Source organism: Strix aluco, chromosome 1 (assembly GCF_031877795.1).
Source record: "Strix aluco isolate bStrAlu1 chromosome 1, bStrAlu1.hap1, whole genome shotgun sequence".
Taxonomy (NCBI): domain Eukaryota; kingdom Metazoa; phylum Chordata; class Aves; order Strigiformes; family Strigidae; genus Strix; species Strix aluco.
This window is the reverse complement of record NC_133931.1, coordinates 17,804,735-17,827,128: the sequence shown is the minus strand read 5'-3', so window position 1 is coordinate 17,827,128 and position 22,394 is coordinate 17,804,735. Positions and strand designations below refer to the sequence as shown.

Sequence of the window (22,394 nt, the reverse complement as noted above, 5' to 3'; positions counted from 1 at the left end):
CATTAACAAATTGTTTTAAAAATATTTAAATAAGAAGTGAAATTTATTGATCGATTTATCTGATCACTTAAGTACCTGTCCTTGAGTTTAAAGTTAGTTACTTTTCATACAATTACAGTACTAAATGGATTAAAATGTAATTCTCTCTATATAAAAGAGACAATGAAGGTACACAAAACCATATATATACTTGTTAAAAGATTCTAGTAAGGAGGGAACAAAACATTTTTCTGCTGTTGAATATACTTTCAAATTCTCTGCTCTCCCCCACCCAACACACATCTAAATTTTCAGTTCAATGTCCTCCTTAATAATTCCAGGCATATTGCTATATATTGTGTTTTATTAATTAATTTTGTTGATAAGCCTCTGTAAGTTTTACTTACCTTGGAATGTTTCATTTTTCTTAAGAACGTTAACATTCAGTGCATTTTTACCTTTGTGAAATAAATGAGCTACTGATTCAAAGCAACAGACACTTTTCAGAATACATATACTGAATCACAAAATTTATTACTTTTTAAAATCATGCTAGTAGAACAGCTCCATTCAAGAATGTTATTTTTGCACTTAAGTTCAAAGGTCTGTGCAGCACATTCACATCACAGGTGTTTGCAGTTTCAGTATAAATAAAACAATGAAAAAAAATGAATTGTTTGGATTAATTCTGGCCCTAGTACCTACAAAACACTCATATCCTAATTTTATCACCATTAATAGCAATGGAGGGGAAAATGGCTTAAGGTCTATAAAGGTAAAAAGGTGGAAGTAGTTAGGTATTTGTAGGTACTGAAACACCTATAAAGAGAAACAGAACCAGTTCTGGTTCATTATCCAGGTTAGACATTTTGGGATAAATATTCCAAAGTTTTGTTAATAGATTACATTTGTTTACCATATGGTCTATAATATCTTGATCAGGTATGTTTTGTTATAAAAGATGAAGCTAGGCACCTACAATTCTTTCAATTTATACACCTTTAAAGCTTTAAAAAGAGTATATTACAAATGTGATGTCTTCAAATTGTTGACTTTTTTCCTTTTTTTTTGACTGATTAAAAAAAAAAAGGCCATTCCACCTTACCAAATCAGGATTTTATCATGCCCTCTTTGCAAAAAGAAAATAAGTTAATTTTTAAAAATCTCTTTTTGAAGGGAAAGACTAGATGTTATATTTATAAAAAGTTCAAACAAAAGGAGTTTTAAAATGTCTGTGAGACACTTTGAAAATTTTTTGTCCATTTTTAGGAGGAACTATAAGTGATATGCCAAAATATCTCCATCATTTTTCCTCCAATCTCCAGAAAATGAAACACTTGTTTTTACTAGCTCTACTCATTTTAAAAATAATATTTAACTGCACCAAAGTCTTCTCTTTGGTGTTGCTAAAGGTAACTAACAAACAATTCAGCCAATTTTTTCTATCACATTTGTACTTTTATCAAATCTTATTTTCATATTCAGTGAATTTCATTTTGCCAATGAGCCAAGTAAAGTTCCTTGTGACTTCCACTGCTATTTTCCATTTCAAATAAAGTTGCAAACTATGTGTGGAAAATTCAGGCAAGTGCTGAGGCATAACTTAACAAGCACACATAATTATTATCAAGAGCTCTATTCCGGGAAAACTCTAAAAATAGAATTGATAAGCTATATTTGTGTTGTAATGGGTTATTATAAAATATTTATACAGCAATTATACCATAGAGTGAGCCAAATTCAAAGGCCTGTTTCTACATTTCGTAAGTATTTCAAGATTGTTGCTGCCTCCAGCTTTGTCTTAAGCACCCTCCTGTCTAAGAGTATGACACTGAAGAACGTGAACAAATCTGTGACTTAAAATTGGTCATTTTGGAAAAAGAATTGTCCACATACCATTTGTGGTAACTGTTTTTTCACTATCAGTTGTTTACTTCTTAATAAAATACAGGTAAAATCTGAGAAGGTAACCAAAAGATATCATTGGCTTGCAATCAAACATATTATGAAGAGATTTAAGGGATTAGTATATCTGACACATCACAAAGCACTGGCAAATAGACCTACTGACAGAAAGTGGTTAATATGAAACATCAGCAAGCTCAAATAAGGGGTTTTGAGTCCACAGTTTTATGATAAATTTTAAGTTTCAGTGAATCAAGCTGCTTCCTCAAGTCAGGCAAGAGTATGGTGCAGCCAGTAGTGGAGATAGAAAATAGATCGTCTTCCTTCCTCTTCCTGTGCCAGGATACTTATTTTTTATTAAATCAGCTGTTAAAAATTTTAGTAGATCAGTGACTGATACCTGAGCAGCTGACATTATGTCACAAGAAGGGAAATTCTGATTATTAGAAAAAGTGCAGTTCATTATTTCTGTGTTTTCTGGGGGTCGTTGTCTACCCCATTTGGCGTGTGTTCATTCTGTTTATTTTCTAGTGTTTGAAAAGAATTTTCTTAAAAACAAATAATAACAAAAATAATTTGAAGACACTGCCAAAAATATCTGTTCTGAAATTAACAAAAATTGGTAAAATATAAATGCGAGTATCCAGTATAATCTGCCCTTGGGAAACTTATTAAAAATTATTACCCAGTCCAAGTAAAGATCAAATCATGTTAACTGAAGAATTTTGGGGGTGATGCATTTTTTTAAAATGATGGATGAATAAGTATTCTTTAAAGAATTGCTCATTCTCAGTCATTTGCTATCCCCTGCCAACTATCATGAAAGACTGAAAGTCTCCTGTCCAAACTTGGCATCCAAAGTTGGGTTGCAAATTATTCCTGAATTTGTGTTCATCTTGGCCTTCATTGCTTTTTAGCAATGCTATTTAAAAATAATGTATCTTTTTTCTCTGTATTTTGTGGCTTAACATTTTGCTTAGACATTTAGGTGTCTTTTATTTTACAAGATCAACAATGCTAGGGTATCCAAAGAAGCTTTTCTCTTGGAATTTTTATAGTTACAACACTAATTCATATATTTCCTCAAAAATAAACCAAATACGTTCCTATGCTTTTTATACGTTTTCATGTGGATGGGTTTTTTCTGTCAAAATTCCAGGCAAACTGTAATATTAGTACTGTCATTAATTTAGAAAATTGAGAGAATCCATTAATTCAAAATACAACACAAGCAAGCTCCATTTTAACCAGGCAAGAGCTAGACAAGAGAACTTTCCACACCTTTAAATACCTAAATGTTTCTATGGCCTTCATCACTGTAACATCTGGATACTTTTAATGAGTTGGGAAAGCATCTAACAACAGATGGAATTGGCACAAAATGGTTAAAAACTTCATCAAAGAAATATCAGTTTCTTTTTTAAAGTGACACATAAACATGTATGGAGTTTACTTCTGTCTTTTAATTGGCCTGTTTAAAAAATAAGAAAAAAATACTGGTATAATTTAAATAATTTAAATATTAGATTAATGAATAATATTCTCAGTATAATTCCTATCACAAAATCAGATAATAACGGAGGCTAGAAGCCTTCAGAGATCATCTAGTCCAGTCCTCTTGCTCAGAGAATGGTCATTTAGAAGAGATTGCTCAGGCCCATGTCCAGTCAGGTTTTGAATGTATCCAGGGATAGAGACTCCATAACCTCTCTGAGCAACCTGTTCAAACATCCCATCTCCCTTACACTAACAGTTTTTCTCTTTTGTTTAAAGGGAATTTCCGGTGTTTCAGTTTGTACCTGTTGCCCCTTGTTCTGTCACTGAGCACCACTGAGAAGTCTGGCTCTGCCTCCCTTACTTCCTAGGTATTTGTACACACTGATGAGATCCCACTGCACTTTCTCTTCTGCAGACTGAACAGTCCTAGCTCTGTCAGCCTCTTCTTATATGTCTGATGTTCCAGTCCTTTAATCATCTGCACTGACCTTCACTGGACTCATTCCAGTATGCCCAAGTCTCTCTTGTATGGGGAGACCAGCACTGAATACACCACCCCAAATGCATCTCACCAGTGCTGAAGGATCACATCCCTCAAGCTGCTGGCAGTGCTTTGCTGAATGCATCTCAGGATGCTGGTGGCATTCTTTGACACAAGGGCACATTGCTGGCTCATGTTCAACTTGGTATCCATTAGGACCCCCAGGACCTTTTCTGCAAACCTGTTTTTCACCTAGCTGGCCCTGAGTCTGTACTGGTGGACAGGGTTATTTCTTAGCTGCAGACTCTTTATTTCCTGTTGTTGAACTTCATGAGCTTCCTGTCTCCCCATTTCTCCTAGCCTTTGAGGTCTCTCTGAATGGCAGCACAACCGTATCATGTATCAGACACTCATCCAGTTTTGTATCACCTACAGACTTGCTGAGAGCGCACTCTGTCCCATCATGCAGGTAATTTATGAAGATATTAAATAATACTGGCTGCAGTATCTCTCTCTGGGGTACACCATTACTGACTGACTTGCCAGCTATCCTTCATGCTGCTGACCACAACCCTTTGAGCTTGGCAGTTCAGCCAGTTTTCAATTCACCTCACTGTCTGCTTATCTAGTTGGTACTTCATCAATTTCTCAGTGAGGATGTATGGGAGAGTGTTGAAAGGCTTGCTAAACAACAAGCTAAACAACATCCAGTGCTCTCCACTCAACCACCAAGCTAGTCATCTTATTGTTAGAAGGCTATCATGTCTGTCAGGACTGATTTACCTTTTGTAAATCCATGGTGAATACTTTCAATCATCTTCTTGTCCTTAATATGTTTGGAGAAGGTTATCAGGACTATTTGCTCTACCATCTTCCCAGGTATAGAGGTGAGGTCAACTTGCCTATAGTTCTCTCAATCCTTCTCCTTGCTTTTCTTGAAGTTAGGAGTGACGTTTGTCTTCTTCCAGCCCTTGGGAACCTCCCTCAACCATCATGACCTTTCAAAGGTAACTGACCTCCCTCAGCACTTATGGATGCATCCCATCAAGTGCCATGGGTTTGTGTATGTCCAGTTTGTTTGAGTGCTCCCTCACCTGGTCTTCCTCCAAGTCATCCCTGCCCTAGACTTTTCTCCTAGTCTCAGGGGTCTGGGATTGCTCAAGGCTGGTTTACCAGTAAAGACTGAAGCAAATAAGACATTTAATAATTCAGTCTTCTCTGCATCCTTTTTCACCAGGGATCCCATGCCATTCAAGAATGGACCTACATCTTTCCTGCTCTTCCTTTTGTTGCTGATATCTCTGATACAGCCTTTCATGTCCCTTTCCAGATTCAACATAGATGGATTTTTGGCTTTCTTAATCCCATCTTTGCAGTGGGTTTCAAGTGTCGCTAGTCCTCCCAAGACATCTGACCCTTCTTCAACATCCTGGACACTTATTTTTTATGTTAAAGTTTTATGAATAGCTCCTTGTTCATCCATGCAGGCCTTTTGCCACCCTTGCTTGATTTCCTGATCATTAGGATGGACCACTCTTGAACTTGGAGGAGGTGATCCCTGAAAATTAACTGAATGTCCTGGACTTCTTATCTCTCCAGGGTCAAGTACCATAAAATTCTTCCAAACAGACCTGTTAATTCCTGTCACTTCTGTCCCAGTAAAGAACTAAACCCAACTCAAAAGTCAAACCTTTACAGATAGCATATAATTGCCATTAACACTGTACTGATCAAGTTATATTTACCTGAGTAAAATATACACTTATGCCAGGTATCAGAGCTAAAGAAACACTCTGAATAATTTATATGGGTATCAGTAGAATAAGATGAGCTGTCTTTCCTCACCCTAGGTTTCCCATTCACATCAGTGGGATATTTTGTGTGCATAATGATTTATTGAACTCAGAAAACTCTAGTGTAAAATCAAGTCCATTACTGATGTAATTCACTTGCCTTTAAGATATTACCAAAGGGACTTAACATGGTTTAAGCATTGTTAATACATAAACTGAAATGTGCGTTTCATATAAGCCCTCCTGATCAAGCCTAGACGGTTGCTTCAAGACTGAATGAGCACTTACAATGGTAGGTCTTAGTAACTGTCACTGATAAAGGAGGATCAACCCTATTAATTAAAATAGGGCCCAAATTACCTCTGTAATTCTTAATATACATATATATCTCCAATCAGGAACTATTTCAGAACAGGAGTAAAAAAATCTGTTTCAGTATGGGAAAGATATACATGGGCCATATCATGGTTGTTATTTTCTACAGTAAATCACCATTTCTCTAGTACTAAATCAGTTTTGAAGAACTGAAAAAAACCCAACAAACCAAAACCAAGATAAAGCAATCCATTTGTTATGAATGATAATTTTAAATTGTGCTTGAGCATAGTGTTTTAGATAAATCTTTTCTACTATATTTAAAATAAGTTTCTTCTGATTGTGAATGAAAAATTAAGGTGTGCAGGTGTGTAACAGTTGTGGTAAACACACAGGTCTTGTTACAGAGCTAGAGGACTTCCTCAGAATATGAAGTTACTCTGCATAAGCTAACTTCTCATAGTTTCAAACAGGATTTCAGTCATCAGACTAAATAATCTTTTCAAAAGAGCATTTTGCTCACAACAGCATGGAAATTTTATTTCACAGTGAAAAAAAAAAAAAGATTCTTCAGCTCCACTGATGATATCCTCTCTTTGCTTACTATTTAGCTGTGATGTTTTTCCTATTAGGTCTTGTAAAGGAATTATAAGACCATATTTAAATTTTTTTTGAAGGAAAAAAAAAAGTCATTGTTCAGAAGCTACAACCTTCTTTAAAAGACAGGGAAGGAAATCTCTCACTAGATAAATGGTCTCTGTGGTGACTAAAGATAACAAGTACACACTAAGAAACAAGAAATGCAAACTTCTCATGTATCTTAACTCCCATGTCTGGAGACCCCATTCACTGTGCTGAGTGGTGGATCATGGCCAGTCAGCTAAATGATAAATGACAATGGAGAAAAGCCATGCTTTATATAAGCAAGATTCGGGCATAACTAAAGAAAGCAGAAAGCAGTAAAATATTGTGTAAGATTCTCTCTCAATGAAAAAGACTCAGCAAGGCTTTACAGCTGATCAGATTAGGTTCGTCAGTCAAATGATCATCAGATAAGAGAAACCCCAGGAATTCTTCACAAAATCAGACAACTGCATTGAGATCTGACTACACTAGTATGATGACAATCTCTCTAGCTTTCATCGCATGAGTTTCAGAAAATCTTTCTTTTTTTTTTTCAGGAAAAGGAGGGGAGGAAAGAAATTTCCTTTCTTTGTGAGAAGTAGGATATCATTTACATTTTTCAGTTCTTCTACTGTTTCCTGTGGATGTCACTTTCAAGACACCTAGAACTAGCCATGGAGTAGCCTTGAAAAAAAATAAAATGTATGAATGAACAGCAGAATATCTACATCTAGGAGGATTTTAAAGTTAAGGTCTGTTATTTATTCGTATGAAGTAGCTTAACATTCATGTACTGGAAGCCAGAAGTTTTACATAAAATATTTTAATCATAGAAAGTGTGTTTAATAAACTCACTGTTGCTAAAGGTAGAAAGGTTTATTATAACCTATCACTGTCTTACCTTACGGTGAAAGGAGAAAAATTACTTTTAATATATTATGGAACAAGTCAGGGGCTACCTACTGTTACAACTTATATTTGCCTCCTCCTGCTGGAAAATAGCCTTCCTTTGTGAGTAATCCCTTTGATTTAAGCATTTAGCTTAATAACAAGCAGCAAAGAAAAAATGTATGAAGTTTTCCTTTGTATTTAGGATGAATTAGCAATACACTATAATGATGGACTGACTCTATATTTAAATTAAAGTATACTCATGTAGACACCAAATAAACTGATATTCACCCCCTTTTGCCTGAGAAAAATGTCCAGTAAAACTGCAAGATAACTTGAATGAATGTTGAGCTCTTAGAAGAGAAACTGTATGGTAATCACTGAGAAAGTTTTTGAAGGTAAAGACTGAAAGATGACATCCTAAAGAGATGATCTTACAGAATTCATGCATATAGGAATATTGCTTTCAGTAAGGAAACTGAAATAAATTTTGATCAGCTTGCATAAACAAATTGGAAGATCTGATCTTGTATTTTTCAGTGAAATACTTCAGTTTGACATAACAGTATCTCTGAGTTAGCAGTGTTACTATCATTATTCAGTTTTTAAATGAAAATAGTAGCAGAGGGTTTTTTTCAAAGTTTCTCTTACATTTCCAAATGTTTGGCTGTCTGCCATTACTGTTAATACATTAAGTCTACTCTGTGTCTGTAGCAGTAGTATTTAGTGATATCTGTTAGATTTCTCTGTAATGGTTGACACTTCTTAGCATATGCTATAACAGGAAAAATATTAATTGTTTGTGAATACAAAGTAGAGTCCTTACTAGTAGTATCCTGTTGGGTAAATCTCAATTAATTTCAAATCAAATACAGAATAAAACAACTGTCTAGTGTTCCTGAATTTGGAAGCAATAAAAGTGAATTCTAACAGTATAAGCCTCTTGGGTGCATGCAGACTACAAGTCAAAATAAGGCTAGTGATGGGTTTATGTGTAAACCACTAGAAGAGGTATTCTTACTGACATGAGTAAGGGTAAAGAACTGCTTGAATGACTGAGCAAATGAAAATGAATTAAGTCGATATAATGTTACAAAAAATAATCAGATATACAAATAAAAATAAAACATAACTGAAAATTAAAAAATGCTAAAGATGTCAAAAGATAAAAGAAACATATATAAATACAAAATACACAAAAATATACAATTGTATACATCTTCAATAACTACTGTAGCTATAGATTACCCTTACACAAGTTTTCCAAAGTATAAAAGTATGACTATAGAACACAAACCTACAGAAGCCGTCAAATACAATTAAATTGCATTTCACAGAATCACAGAATCATCTAGGTTGGAAAAGACCTTGAAGATCATCTAGTCCAAACATTAACATAACACTGACCATTCTCAACTATACCATATCCCTAAGTGCTATGTCAACCCAACTCTTAAACACCTCCAGGGATGGGGACTCCACCACTGCCCTGGGCAGCCCATTCCAACGCCTAACAACCTGTTCTGTAAAGAAATACTTCCTAATACCCAGTCTAAACCTTCTTTGGTGCAACTTGAGGCCATTACCTCTTGTCTTATCACTTGTTACTTGGTTAAAGAGACTCATCCCCAGCTCTCTGCAACCTCCTTTCAGGTAGTTGTAGAGGGCCATGAGGTCTCCCCTCAGCCTCCTCTTCTCCAGACTAAACAACCCCAGTTCCCTCAGCCGCTCCTCGTACGACATGTGCTCCAGACCCTTCACCAGCTTCGTTGCCCTTCTCTGGACACACTCGAGTAATTCAGTGTCCTTTTTGTAGTGAGGGGCCCAAAACTGAACACAGGAATCGAGGTGCGGCCTCACCAGTGCCGAGTACAGGGGTAAGATCACTTCCCTGTCCCTGCTGGCCATGCTATTTCTGATACAAGCCAGGATACCATTGGCCTTCGTGGCCACCTGGGCACACTGCTGTTCACATGTTCATCTGGCTGTCAATCAACACCCCCAGGTCCCTCTCTGACTGGCAGCTCTCCAGCCACTCCTCCCCAAGCCTGTAGCGCTGCTGGGGGTTGTTGTGGCCAAGGTGCAGAACCCAGCATTTGGCCTTATACAGTTGGCCTTAGCCCATCGCTCCAGCCTGTCCAGATCTCTGTGCAGAGCCTCCCTACCCTCGAGCCGATCAACACTCCCACCCAACATGGTGTTGTCTGCAAACTTACTGAGGGTGCACTCGATCCCCTCATCTAGATCATCAATAAAGATGTTAAACAGGATTGGCCCCAAAACTAAGCCTTGGGGGATACCACTCGTGACCGGCCACCAACTGGATTTAACTCCATTCACCACAACTCTTTGGGCCTGGCCATCCAGCCAGTTTTTTACCCAGCGAAGCGTATACCCATCCAAGCCATGAGCAGCCAGTTTCACAGGAGAATACTGTGGGAAATGGTGTCAAAGGCCTTACTAAAGTCAAGGTAGACAACGTCCACAGCCTTTCCCTCATCCAATAAGCAGGTCACCCTGTTGTAGAACGAGATCAGTTTTGTCAGGCAGGACCTGCCTTTCATAAACCCATGCTGACTGGGCCTGATCATCTGGTTGTCCCACATGTGTTACGTTATAGTACTCAGGATGATCTGCTCCATCAGCTTCCCAGGCACCGAAGTCAGGCTGACAGGCCTGTAATTTCCTGGATCATCCTTCCGACCCTTCTTATAGATGGGCGTCACATTGGCCAGTTTCCAATCTGTCGGGACCTCCCCGGTCAGCCAGGACTGCTGGTATATGATGGAAAGTGGCTTGGTGAGCACCCCAGCCAGCTCCTTCAGCACCCCCAGGTGTATCCCATGAGGTCCCATAGACTTGTGTATGTCTGTGTGATGCAGTAGGTCACTGACAATCTCCTCCTGGATTTTGGGGAATTGTTCTCCCAGTCTCTGTCTTCTAGCTGAGGAGGCTGGATTCCCTCAGTACAACTAGTCTTGTTATTAAAGACTGTGGCAAAGAAGGCATTAAGCCCCTCAGCCTTTTCCTCATCGCTCGTTGCCATGTTTCCTCCTGTGTCTAGCAGGATCCAGGATCATCCTGGTGTTTCTTTTGCTGTTGAAGTACTTATAGAAACATTTCTTATTATCCTTGACTGCTGAAGCCAGATTGATTTCTAGCAGGGCTTTAGACCTCCTGATTTCTGCCCTGCATAGCCTCATAGCATCTCTGTAATCATTATGAGTTGCTAGCCCCTTCTTTCAAAGGCTCTAAACTTTCCTTTTCTCCCTGAGTTGCAGTTCTGGTTCTTAAAGCTCTCAGGTGCTGTTTTCCTCACCTGCATGCAGGCAAAGAAAATACCTGATCCATTCTCTCATCTCAAAGACACAAAAAAGCAGGAGCACACAGATCTAGGTCTGAGCTGTAAGCCATACTCTGCTGTTCTTCCTTTGTTTTTTTTCTGTAAAGGAAGTTTTGACTGAATACATGCTGGCCTGTCCTCTTTCTTGTTACTGTATTCCTCCATTCCCAGAATAGGAGAGGGAGATGGGAAATGCTAAATCTTCTCATGTCTGAGAAGAAGAACTGTTTATCTGAATGTATGGAAAGACAATAAGAATGTGTTTGGGGAGAGGAGATGGGGCAGTTAGAAACACTAGGACCTCAGAATGAGGAAGCCAAATGAAGTTGCACAGGAAAAGCTACATGCATATTTCCCCACAACTGGGCATAATTCCATATTAAATAGGAGAAAAGTGAGACTCAGGCCTTTTCCTGGAGCTGGAACAGGATCGAACACATTTCTTGCTTGCTCCTAAAATCAGTGAAGTTGATTACATTACATAAATTATCATTCTCCTCTGGCTTCAAACCTCAGTCTCCCTTTCTGCTTCTCCCTTTCTGCAGCTCACATCCCTCTCTCCTGGCCTGACTGGTGAAACCATTTCTGGATCTGCAACAGCACAATAGTAGAGGGAAGAAGTGAAAACAGTACATTTTTATATTATGTTATATTAATTACAATATATACTATTTGCAGTAAGAATAAATAATACTAGTATGTTGCTTCTGCTATGTAATACAGAACCCCAAAAGAAACCTCACACCATCTTTTCTCTATATTGATTTGTTTTAATTTGATTAAACTAAACAAATAATAGATGCTTGAATTTCAAACAGGTAACATTGGTTTATTTACCTCTACAGACAAAACCTGTATCTTACCATTTTGACTACTTTGAAAGCTCTAAAGATTGATTGTATACCTAAAATGTTGAATTTATCTCATTTTGCCTAAGCTACATAAAAACTTAGATAGTTTTTTGGGGCTTATTTCTTGAAATTTTTCCTGAAGTGGAGTGAGTCATGCTTTGGAGGGGTTTATCTTTCTCCATTAACTAGAGTGAGAACCCGGGCAACTAAAGTAAACTAGATATTCAATTTTTAGGTGGCTGAAGAAAGCTGAGATGAACCTTATCCATAACGTTTAGACCTTACAGACATAATTTATTCTTCATGTTGCCTTACAAAGCAGTCTTAAAAAACTGACTATAAACTGAAGACCTGAAATTATATCTCACTAAAAAAAAAAAAAAGTGTGTTAAACAAATGCGGTTTTATCTATGCACAAGCTGACTTGTTATAACATGTCAAGCGTCCACCAATAGAAAACATTAGTTTCACCCAGAGTATACATTTTGTTCTTTTTTTTTAAAGAAGGAAATGACATATGTTGTGAAAAGGACAAGGGCAGAGTTCTAGAAGATATGTTGCTTTTTCATTTAACATCAGTATCAAAGTATTCAATTGTATAGTGACACAGAATTTGCCTTTAATGACATTTATTATCTCATATATTCTTTTATATGCGTATATGTAATTACTTTTGAAAGTGGAAGAATAAGACTTCACCAAAAATTGCTTTAAAATATATAAAATCAATGACCCCTTCAAATACTAGTCATTTACATTAGGATTTCCTACAGTTAATGAGATTCAACAATTATAATGAACAGTAAATATTCAATACAAAATATGTCAACATATCTCTAAGACAAGAAGCGCTAAACTATGACAGGCCACTGGTGCTACAAGTTTCCAGTGCCTTAACTGGCATGAAGCAGGGTTGCTTCTAGCCATCAAAGAACTTCACAAATGGTTAACTAATGCTTGCTTAGCTGTGTCTTATTGTTATGTTGATGTATGTTCTTGTTACACACAGATCACATTTAGCTGCTGCTTTAAGGACAAGTTGTGGGATATAATTTTATCCAATCTTAAAGCATACAACCTGTAAAACAGTAATAGTTAATGAAAACACGCTTCATAAGTATTATTCATTCTGGTATTCTGTTCAGTATGGAGAACATTGACTATACTTCCAGACAGAAAACTGAAAGAATCGGAAATGGATAATAAGTGATTTGCTCAATGTCAAAACCAACCAAACATCACATATTGAACTGTTCAATGCCAACCTGTGTGTTCTTTCATTTAGTTTCATTTAGTTCCTATAAATTAAGGGTACAAGAAGAACACTTAGAAAAACATAGAGGATAATAGTGTGGCCAAAAGAGGGAAAACAAAGCACTTGTGAAAGCTAGCAAAAAGTACAGAAGAAAAATACATATACAGAACAAAAATAAATTACAAACCAAGATAGAAGTGTATATACTAAACAGAAAAGAAGCAACACTACTACATATCTGATGAAGATGATTTTTTTCTAACAACTGTGGCATGATGGCAAACTTTTGAATTCTTTACGGCTTATCTTTTTTCAATTTAGATGTTAACACCACATTTAAAAAGAAAAAGGCCTCTGTTCTTGTGATATATGCTTAAGACTTACTATTTTTTTTCTGATTTTATTTTTTGAAACGTCAGTCTCAAAGTTTTGAGTGAAAAATATATGTTTTCCTCTCAAATATTACCAATGGTATTTCTAAACCAGGGAAAGGGGGCTGAAATGATAATACAGCCCACGTAGAACACTTTCTCAAAAAATAGAGATAGATGGCTATAAGCAAAACTAAGAGTGAATGAAAAACCCAGACCCAGAGCACTGACTAGAGTGAGAATAAGAAATTTAGAATTGATTTAATCTGAAAAAAAGTTGCATGGAAAATCCTACTCATAATTTAGGTATTATATTGCTTGATGTAAAAGTACACCATAGTTTCAAAATATCCCACTGAAACACTTTTATCATTAGATGTGCAGACATTTTCCTATATTATTTCAGTCCTACATGTAGTCTTTCTTAATAACTGTGGTAGGTCTTTGGTCACTAGTAATGTATTTTAATTAGGTATTTTTCTGCTATCTAACACAACACATCTTAAATCTGTGATAATGCCTCCCAGATCCATTAGTGATTAATGTATAAACCTAACTAAAACCAGAACAAGATAATTGTGTTTCGTATCTACTTTGCACATGCTGTGTTTTCTGAGGTTGTTTTACTAAGTCAATTGGCAAAACTTGAGAGCTTAAACTTCTATAACACCAGATAACTTATTGCTACTCATACTAAGTGATCCTGCAAGATGAATAATCAGGTCCTTAACTAGCATGGGTTTAACTTTATAACTATATTGGCTAAAATCACTATGACATGTTATAAATTAGAAAGCTTTTATCCCCTATTTCCATGGAGTTACATTACATGACATTTCTATGCAATAATTTAGGACACAAGTTAGATTTTTTGTTTTAAGGAAATTATGCATATGTTAACTATGAATAGAACTTAATTTCACAATTTCCAAAAAGCAGTCAATGATGTATTTCAGCAAATGCTGTTTTAAAGGAAAAAAATTCACATAGTTTAGGAAATTTAGGAAAATAACAGTACGTTTAGGAAATTTAAGAAAACAACAGTAGGCATAAATAATTTCCCTCATGTAGGAATTGTGATTTTCAATATATTCTTAAACTATTAAAAAACAAATGCAAGTAACAGTTGCAAAATCTGTTGATGGCATTAAGTTGTCAAAGAAGTAAAAGCAAGAACTAACTGAAAAGTTACAGAAAAGCATCATGGTAATGAATGACTAGTGATGCTAGATGAAATTTATTGTAAAGTACTGTACATGAGGAAAAAATAAACCTACTTTATATTCACGATGATGGGCTTTGAATTAGCTATTAACCACCTGGGACTGAGATCTTGAGGTTGTAACAAGTAATTCCTGTGAAACATCAGTTCAGTCTTCAGTAGTGATAGAAGGGGAATAAAATATTAGCAGTTATCAAGAAAAGTGCAGAGAACAACAAGGAAGTATAACATATGTGAAAATCCGGGGTGCAAGGGGTAGACATTTTGGTCTGCCATCTGCAAAAAACATGACTGAAATTAGAAAATATATAGAGAAGTATGAACAGGATAATAGCAATTATGTAATGTACTCTTTTGAGTCATGAATAGATTTGAATCCTTCATTCTGAAAAGGAGATTATTAAGGGGCAAATATGATAGGAATCTATAAAATCATGAGATGTATGGAGAAATTGAACAGGGAATTATTTTTACAGTCCTTTCAAGTGTAAGAATTGGAGAGCGTCAAGTGAAAAAAGATAATAACACATTTAAAAATGGGAATGTTTCCTACACAATGCAGGGTTAAGGAGTGGAAGTGTTTACTATAGGATGTCATAAATGTTAAACCTAAATGGACTAAAAAAGCAGTTCTGTAAATTAATAGAAGAGGAACTCACAAAGAGCTACTAAAAGGTACTATGTATCGATCAACAGCTCCTTCAGCACAGCTTGATGGAGACTGAGAAAGTACTTCTGAGAACCATCAGTAAGCATTGTCCTAAGATTATATTTAACCTGGATTGCCACATTTCTTACTGTTAAAAGGACACTGTGTTGAGAAGACTCTTATTTTCTGACCTGGTATTATGATGATTCTTATGGTCTAGGTCTATGGCTTCAGAATTTGAAGATATTAAGACTGGAAAGTCTTGATTTAAATACTGTAAGCAATGGAAGTACAGCATGTATTTAGGCAAATTATTCCATTTTCCAGTACTTTTATTGTTTTAATTTGTTCCCTTCTGTGTATTCTTGATTTATTTAGGTCTAAATTTTATTTAGTATGCACCTAAGTCTGCAGTCTTCATGATGTTAACATGAATACTGTTATACTCAATTTCATCTGTGATGATACATACAGTGATTTCTAATATAAGTATAAGCATTGTTTTTTAACAAGTTTTATTTTATAAAGGTATCAAATTTCAAAATATGAAATTATTCCAATTCTATTATACATACCATAGGATATTATGTTCTCTAAGCAGAAAGGAGTATGCACTCAACTGAAAAGAATGGCATCAAAGAAGTTTATACTCCATTTTATATTAACTCATTATATATGCATATTAGTCACATATGTTGCAGGTAGCATAACATCATTCCATAGTTGACTACACTATTGACAGTCTTCATTTTCTGAAATGGTTTTAGAAAATCCAAAAGGCTTTGATCTTAGTAAATGGCGATTTATAAACATTAAAAATGGAGACCTGATCGAATACATTAAAATATGTTACATAGAATACATATAATTACACTTTGAATTGTTTTCTCAACCAGAAGGTTCAATCTACTTCAACGATTTTTCTCTCAGCAAGAAATTAACCTTCACTGCTGGAAGATCAGATTATTATATACTTTTCAGAACTATTGGTTGACAGTTTATTTGAACTGTAAAACTTCATAAAGAAATAAAAACAGTTCTTAGATGCTTATTTAAAATTAACTGTTTTCTTTGTGTTCCAAAGAAAATACCACTATTTTTAGAAGTCAGTTTTCACCTTTTTTCCCTCCATTCTTACAGCTTTCTATTTAAAATTCTAGCTTCAAATCTACTCTGAGGGGAACAGCAAGAGAGAAAAAGTATCTGTTCACCTCTCTGAAAGTCCATCAGTGAGAAATCTAAATATAGTAGGTGAGAAAATAAGTTTTTGAAAGACATCATTAATACCATTTTTATTACTCAAACTAACTGTAAGCTTTTAAAAACCAAAATTATTTTTCTGCCTTATAAAATTGCATTACATTTTACCAAATAATAGAAAAATACTTACTGTCCATCTCCATATACTTGTTGTTATTGAAATACTCATTTTTATTAGTCTGCAAACCCTGTATCATATTGCAATACATCATGGGTAACAACTCAATGGTATGTCACTTACAAGAAAATGGTAGGACTTCAAAGGGACTATGTGAGACTGTAAAAACCAGTTCATTGTTTCCCGTCAGGTTTCATGCATTTTCTTGGTGTATCATAAAACATAGGATTCATATTTCACTTCAGGTTTACATAGTATCTTTTTGTATTTAATTGTTTAAGTGTTACTCCAGTTAATTTTCATAGGATTTCTTTGAGGTTAATGTTATTATTCCGTATTACAGATGGATAAACAGAGATGTAGAGGACTTAAGTGCTTTGCCCAACTAATACATAAATGCAAATATTTATTTTCCCTTGCTGTTTTTTAAACATTATTTTTACAGAATAATTTCTGGTTCCTTCTCTTCATTGTTCCTCTTATGTGACAAGAAGTATAAATTTAAAAAGTAAAAAAAGGTTTAATTTAAATTCTCACATCCTCTGATTATGGACACAATGATGGACACAATCCAACAAAAAGAGACACACAGTCAAGTATCTCACAGCAGAAGTTTTTCCTTATTACTACGGAACTTTTTGTCTTAAGGGAACCAGAGTATTCTGCTACTCACTTTTAAAAAACAGTTTTCAAAACAATAGTCTGGGCTCTGCCTAATTCATTATCTGTGTAACTATGTTTGACTTCTCTACCTAGAAAAGGATATTTTGTTAATTTGTTCAACTCTTTGGCATATATTTATATTGCAAGGTGTGACTACCTATCCACATTGCAGTTATTTGACAGTGAGCTTTTTACAGCTAAATTCAAGGGAACTTTGGTTGAAGCAGCTAGTTACTGGCATATCCTCTCATCTTATACTGTGTTGCAGGATGTACATTATTGAATAGTATGAACTCAAGCAATATGATTTCCACTTCTGAAGCTGTATGCTTTTATCAACAAATTCTATTGTTTCTTATTTGATATCCAATTCGTGGAGCCAAATGGATCAGTATATCCCAGAGATGGACTCTTCTCCATGATTCTTTTGAATGCCTTGGGGTTTAAAATGGAATCTTGGACAAGATTCCCAGCTATAGCTCCCCTGAACTAGAGAAAATGTTTCAAATACTTGTTAACTCTGGATCTGCTTTTCGCTGTACCTCAGATGTTCTATTGTTGACACAGAAAGCAAGATCAATTTTTCAAAATACTTTTTTTCCATTTTTGTTGTTTTCTTTGTATACACTATTTGCATGGAAAATGTTTTTAAACTGAAAGAATCACTATCACGATGAGGTGATGAGACACTGGAACAGGTTGCCCAGAGAAGTTGGGGATATCCCATAACTGGAAGTGTTCAAGGCAAGGTTGGATGGGGCTTTGAGCAACCTGATCTAGTAAAAGATGTCCCTGCCCTTGGCAGGCATGGTGGAGTAAATGAACTTTAAAGTTCCATTCCAATATAAACCATTCCATGATCTTATGTTTCTACGATTCTATGATAAGTAAGAGACTACATCATCATTTACAAATACAAATGCAATTATGGACTCAGAATTACTGATGGAGATGGGGCAAACACATACACAAAAATATCAGTATGGGTTTAGCAACACTGCTGAAGTCTTCAACCATTGCCACAAACAGTAACCAGTAGCATTTCTTCATTTAGATTAGGACTACTTCCACCTGATATATGGCAAAAGAAAGCCATTCTCCAATTTGGCCATTACCTAAACTGTTATCACCAATTAACCCAGCTATGCCATATAATTAGTGTCTAACAAAAATATTCTTTAGTAAAGATTATATTTGCTAACATTAATGCTGTGAAGGTTTTTTTTGTTAATATTGTTGTATTTGTTTCTGATTTTTTTATAATTTTAAAGAGCTATGAGGAATTCATAATAACATGTTTGAGGAAAAGTGTGGTAGACTCAGTTTCTTGGCTTCCTTTATCAAGAAGATTTCTTATTCATTTCCAGTGAGTAACATTCTGGGGGAACAAAGTAAACTTGGAATATAAATGCACTGAGTGTAAAATTTACCACTTTGAATAGGGTCCAAGAAACATTAGTCTAACACTTAGGTGGCCTTATTTTGAAAAGTAAAGAAAGAATTTGATTTAATTAGATTGGTCTAGAACAAGCCCTCATTTTAATTACGAAGTCTGTTTTGGGTTTTGTTTTGGTTTTTTAATACAATAATCTTTGGAGGAGTAGTGGCCACAAAATAACTAGAAAATAAATTATGAACATGAGTTATTGTTAAATTTAAAAGTCAAAACCATACAGAGTTCTACCCAGCTTTTTATATTAGAAGCCATATTTAAGCATGAAAAAAATTTTTAATTATCTCCCTCTTATTCAGGTTAATTTCTAATTAGATGGATGAAACTATAAAATACTGTTAATAACTGCAGAAACCAAGAAAAAGAAAAATATAAATTATTAGAAATAAGTTAGATAATTAAATTACATTATCTTCTTTCATACATTAAGGATGGATAGAAAATCATTAAAAGCTTTTCTAAACAAGGTACAAAAGTTGAATATATCCTTTTTTCCCAAGGTCACTGCCCCACACAGATTTTTTTTCTAAAACTTGAAGCATTTATATTCATATGATCATTTATATGATTGCAACTCATATTGGAATCACCCAACTCTAATTCCCAACAGTCTAATTACATTCCTAGTCAATAGAAAACCAAAAAAACCCTCCAACAGACAGATTAATTTAAAATAGCTTTTAAAAGTATTCTTAATAAGAAAATATGGGAAAAAAATTAGTGCTAACAAGAAATTCAGTGATCAAATGCATTTTAAGGCTCACTGAAGCTGGTATTGATATTTTTAGATACATAAACAATATCTCTAAATTAGGGTCCCATTAATATAAGGTAACTGAGCCAGCTTTAAGTTGAAGGAGTTGTCTATCTTTGTATAATGGTTTTAAAAACACTTTATGCCATTTCTCAGTAAAGTTATTAAAGTTAGATGGGAGGAATTTTAATGTAAGTACTCAGTCACAGGAATCACCAGAAAACTCTTGCCCTATATGCTTATTTAAGTATTTAATTTAGGCATTAATCTTTGTAAATTTAATTTATTTCAAGTACTAGAGATACATTCTGACTTTTGGCTTTAGTTTAAGATAAAATACACATTCGTGTTTCAGAGTCATTATTAAAAACATTGGCAATGAGAATTAAGGCAACAAGAATAAGCAGATGAGAGTCAATTATTGAAGATAACAAAGGCAAGGGGAATGTTTCTTTTTTTAGTATCCAGGTATTAACAACAAGTTCTTATCATTGTATTGTCACTTCTACTTTATTACTCCATTTCTTAATAATCTCAGGTTACCTTGAGAATCCTGGGTTTTGAAGTATAATATGCATAGTCCAACACTCCTGTTTATTTAAAATAATCTCCTCTCTGCTTTTGTGCAAAAGCTTTTCTTCAGATCCTAAAGTTAAAATGTACTTATTTCCTTCTCTCCAGGCTCTTATCTAAATAAAAGACAATTCTTTACCATTATGATGTGCAAGTAGTCAGGATAGTCTGAAAGGGAAAAGACAATTAGGTGGCACACTTCTCTCTTTGGCCCAGTAATTGTAGCCTACAGCTGATGTTTTTTTGTAGTCACCTGCAGCAGGTGTGTGAACAGGATGGAGGAAAAAAAAATCCAAGACTGTACAGCTAACAACTACTGACATTTTTTTATGCTGAAAAAGCTACTACTCAGATATTCTGAGACCAGTTGTGTACATTGCATGCTCTGTGGTCACTTCTTTTGTTCATTTTATGAATAATATAAAAATAAAATAAAAACAATAATAATCCAATGTTACTTTATTTGAGGCACAATTAAGAAAAAAAATCTTATTAAGATACTAGGTTTAATTCAAGCCATTTTATTAATTAAGTAATAAGGCTTCTAGATTTACAGGAGAAGTTACTTTGAAAAAGATGTTTCATTCTTCAATCACTTCTCAGATAATTTAGAGCTACTAATTAAAAGTACAACAGTTTTCTGAGTATAATAATTTTCTTTTGTTATCTTACTAGTAAATGTTACTGTTTAGATCAGATGATTCATCAGTTCATTCTTCTGAAACAGATTATCATTTTAGCTTACTGAATTGCATGGATGAAATTAATACGTGAATATTTATTCTTTCTTTTCATTAGTAGGCAAAACCCAAAACAACTCCCAGTGGAAAATAAGAGAATAAAATTAGGAAACATTGAAAAATTCCTTCATATCAATTATTGAAAGGTGTATAAAGAAAAGCTGTGAAAGAAAAAGAATTAAAATATTCAAGTCATTTGATAGCTGTAAATAGGAGAAACAGAATTTCATCAATACGATCCCTAAAGTAGACATAACCATTTATCAGAGTTTTCAGTCTGCCTGAGTCTATAACTGAAATGTTAACTCAAAACTTAGGGAATATTTCACAGTGAAATGTTTCAAGAGCTAAATGAGAAACTTTTTATTTGTGAAGAAAGCAAATCTTGCATAACTGTAAGCTTGTCGTTTTATTTTTAGCAGATCAGAAAAGAAGGGATAGTGAATGCATCGTAAATATGAGGAAGATGTTATTGAGTTTTTTATTTTCTTCTTGAAATGACCATATATTCATTATTTTAATTAATAACTGTTGTAATAATTAATTGTAATAGCATTATAAAGTCATAGAAATTAATAACTTTTAATTTATGTTAGTTGCTCTGCATTTATCAAAGTGGTATGAGTGGAACTGCTTTATAATCCTGAGTGACTAGTGGGAAACTGTCTTCATCTACAGTCAACATATTAGAATACCTTGTCTTTCCTTTCAGCTGAGGATTTTACTGCCCATTTCAGAACATATACCAATTATTTGAATTTACAATACTAAAAGCTTCACCTGTGAACAAAAATAGGTGACTTACATTTTTGAGTTTCAGTATTACTATCACACCACTCCTTTGGTCTGTATTTTCTAGTGCACTTCCTATTTCAGTTCAGAGTCTGATCTTTTAAACTACCATAAAAATCATTAAATACTAAAATTTAGACACTTCTTCCACCCATGAGATGAAAAGAAATTTTATTCTCCTTGGATACGACATAAAGATGCTAAATCTTAGCATGAGCTAAGACTTTTCACATCTGGTTTTGGACAGTGTGACAGGCAATGAAACCACCAGCGAAATCAGACTGAAAATCTCACAGATACTATGACACAATGTTAGGTTAAAATTAAACCAAAGCTTTCAGTTATACAGCCCCCCCAAAGAAAAACCCAACAAAAACTCACAAAAGAAGTATTCTGAGCTTTCAAAAGTCCAATTAGAAGCATCCAAACTGTGTACTGGGTTTGTGTGTCAAGGTTTTGGTAGCTGCAGGGGTGGTTTCTGTGAGAAGCTGCTAGAAGCTTTCCCTATGTCTGACAAACCCAATGCCAGCCAGCTCCAAGATGGACCCTCTGCTGACCAAGGCCAAGTCCATCAGCAGTGGTGGTAGCACCTCTGTGATAACATATTTAAGAAGGGGGAAAAAAAACTGTGCAAGGGAAACTGCAGATGAAGGGATGAGTGAGAATATGTGAGAGGAACAATCCCACAGATACCAAGGTCAGTGAAGGTGGAAGGGAAGGAGGTGCTCCAGGCACCAGAGCAGAGATTCCCCTGCAGCCAATGGTAAAGACCATGGTGAGGCAGGCTGTCCCCCTGCAGCCCATGGAGGTCAATAGTGGAGCAGATACCCACCTGCAGCCTGTGGAGGACACCATGCTGGAGCAG

General features: G+C 35.1%; 1 protein-coding gene across 2 annotated transcripts in view; it reads right to left on the bottom strand.

Moving 5' to 3' along the window:
• CSMD3 (CUB and Sushi multiple domains 3) overlaps positions 1-22,394 on the bottom strand; it is a 756,099-nt gene that overhangs the window by 147,196 nt on the left and 586,509 nt on the right. The gene's annotated exons all lie outside the window — the stretch shown is intronic.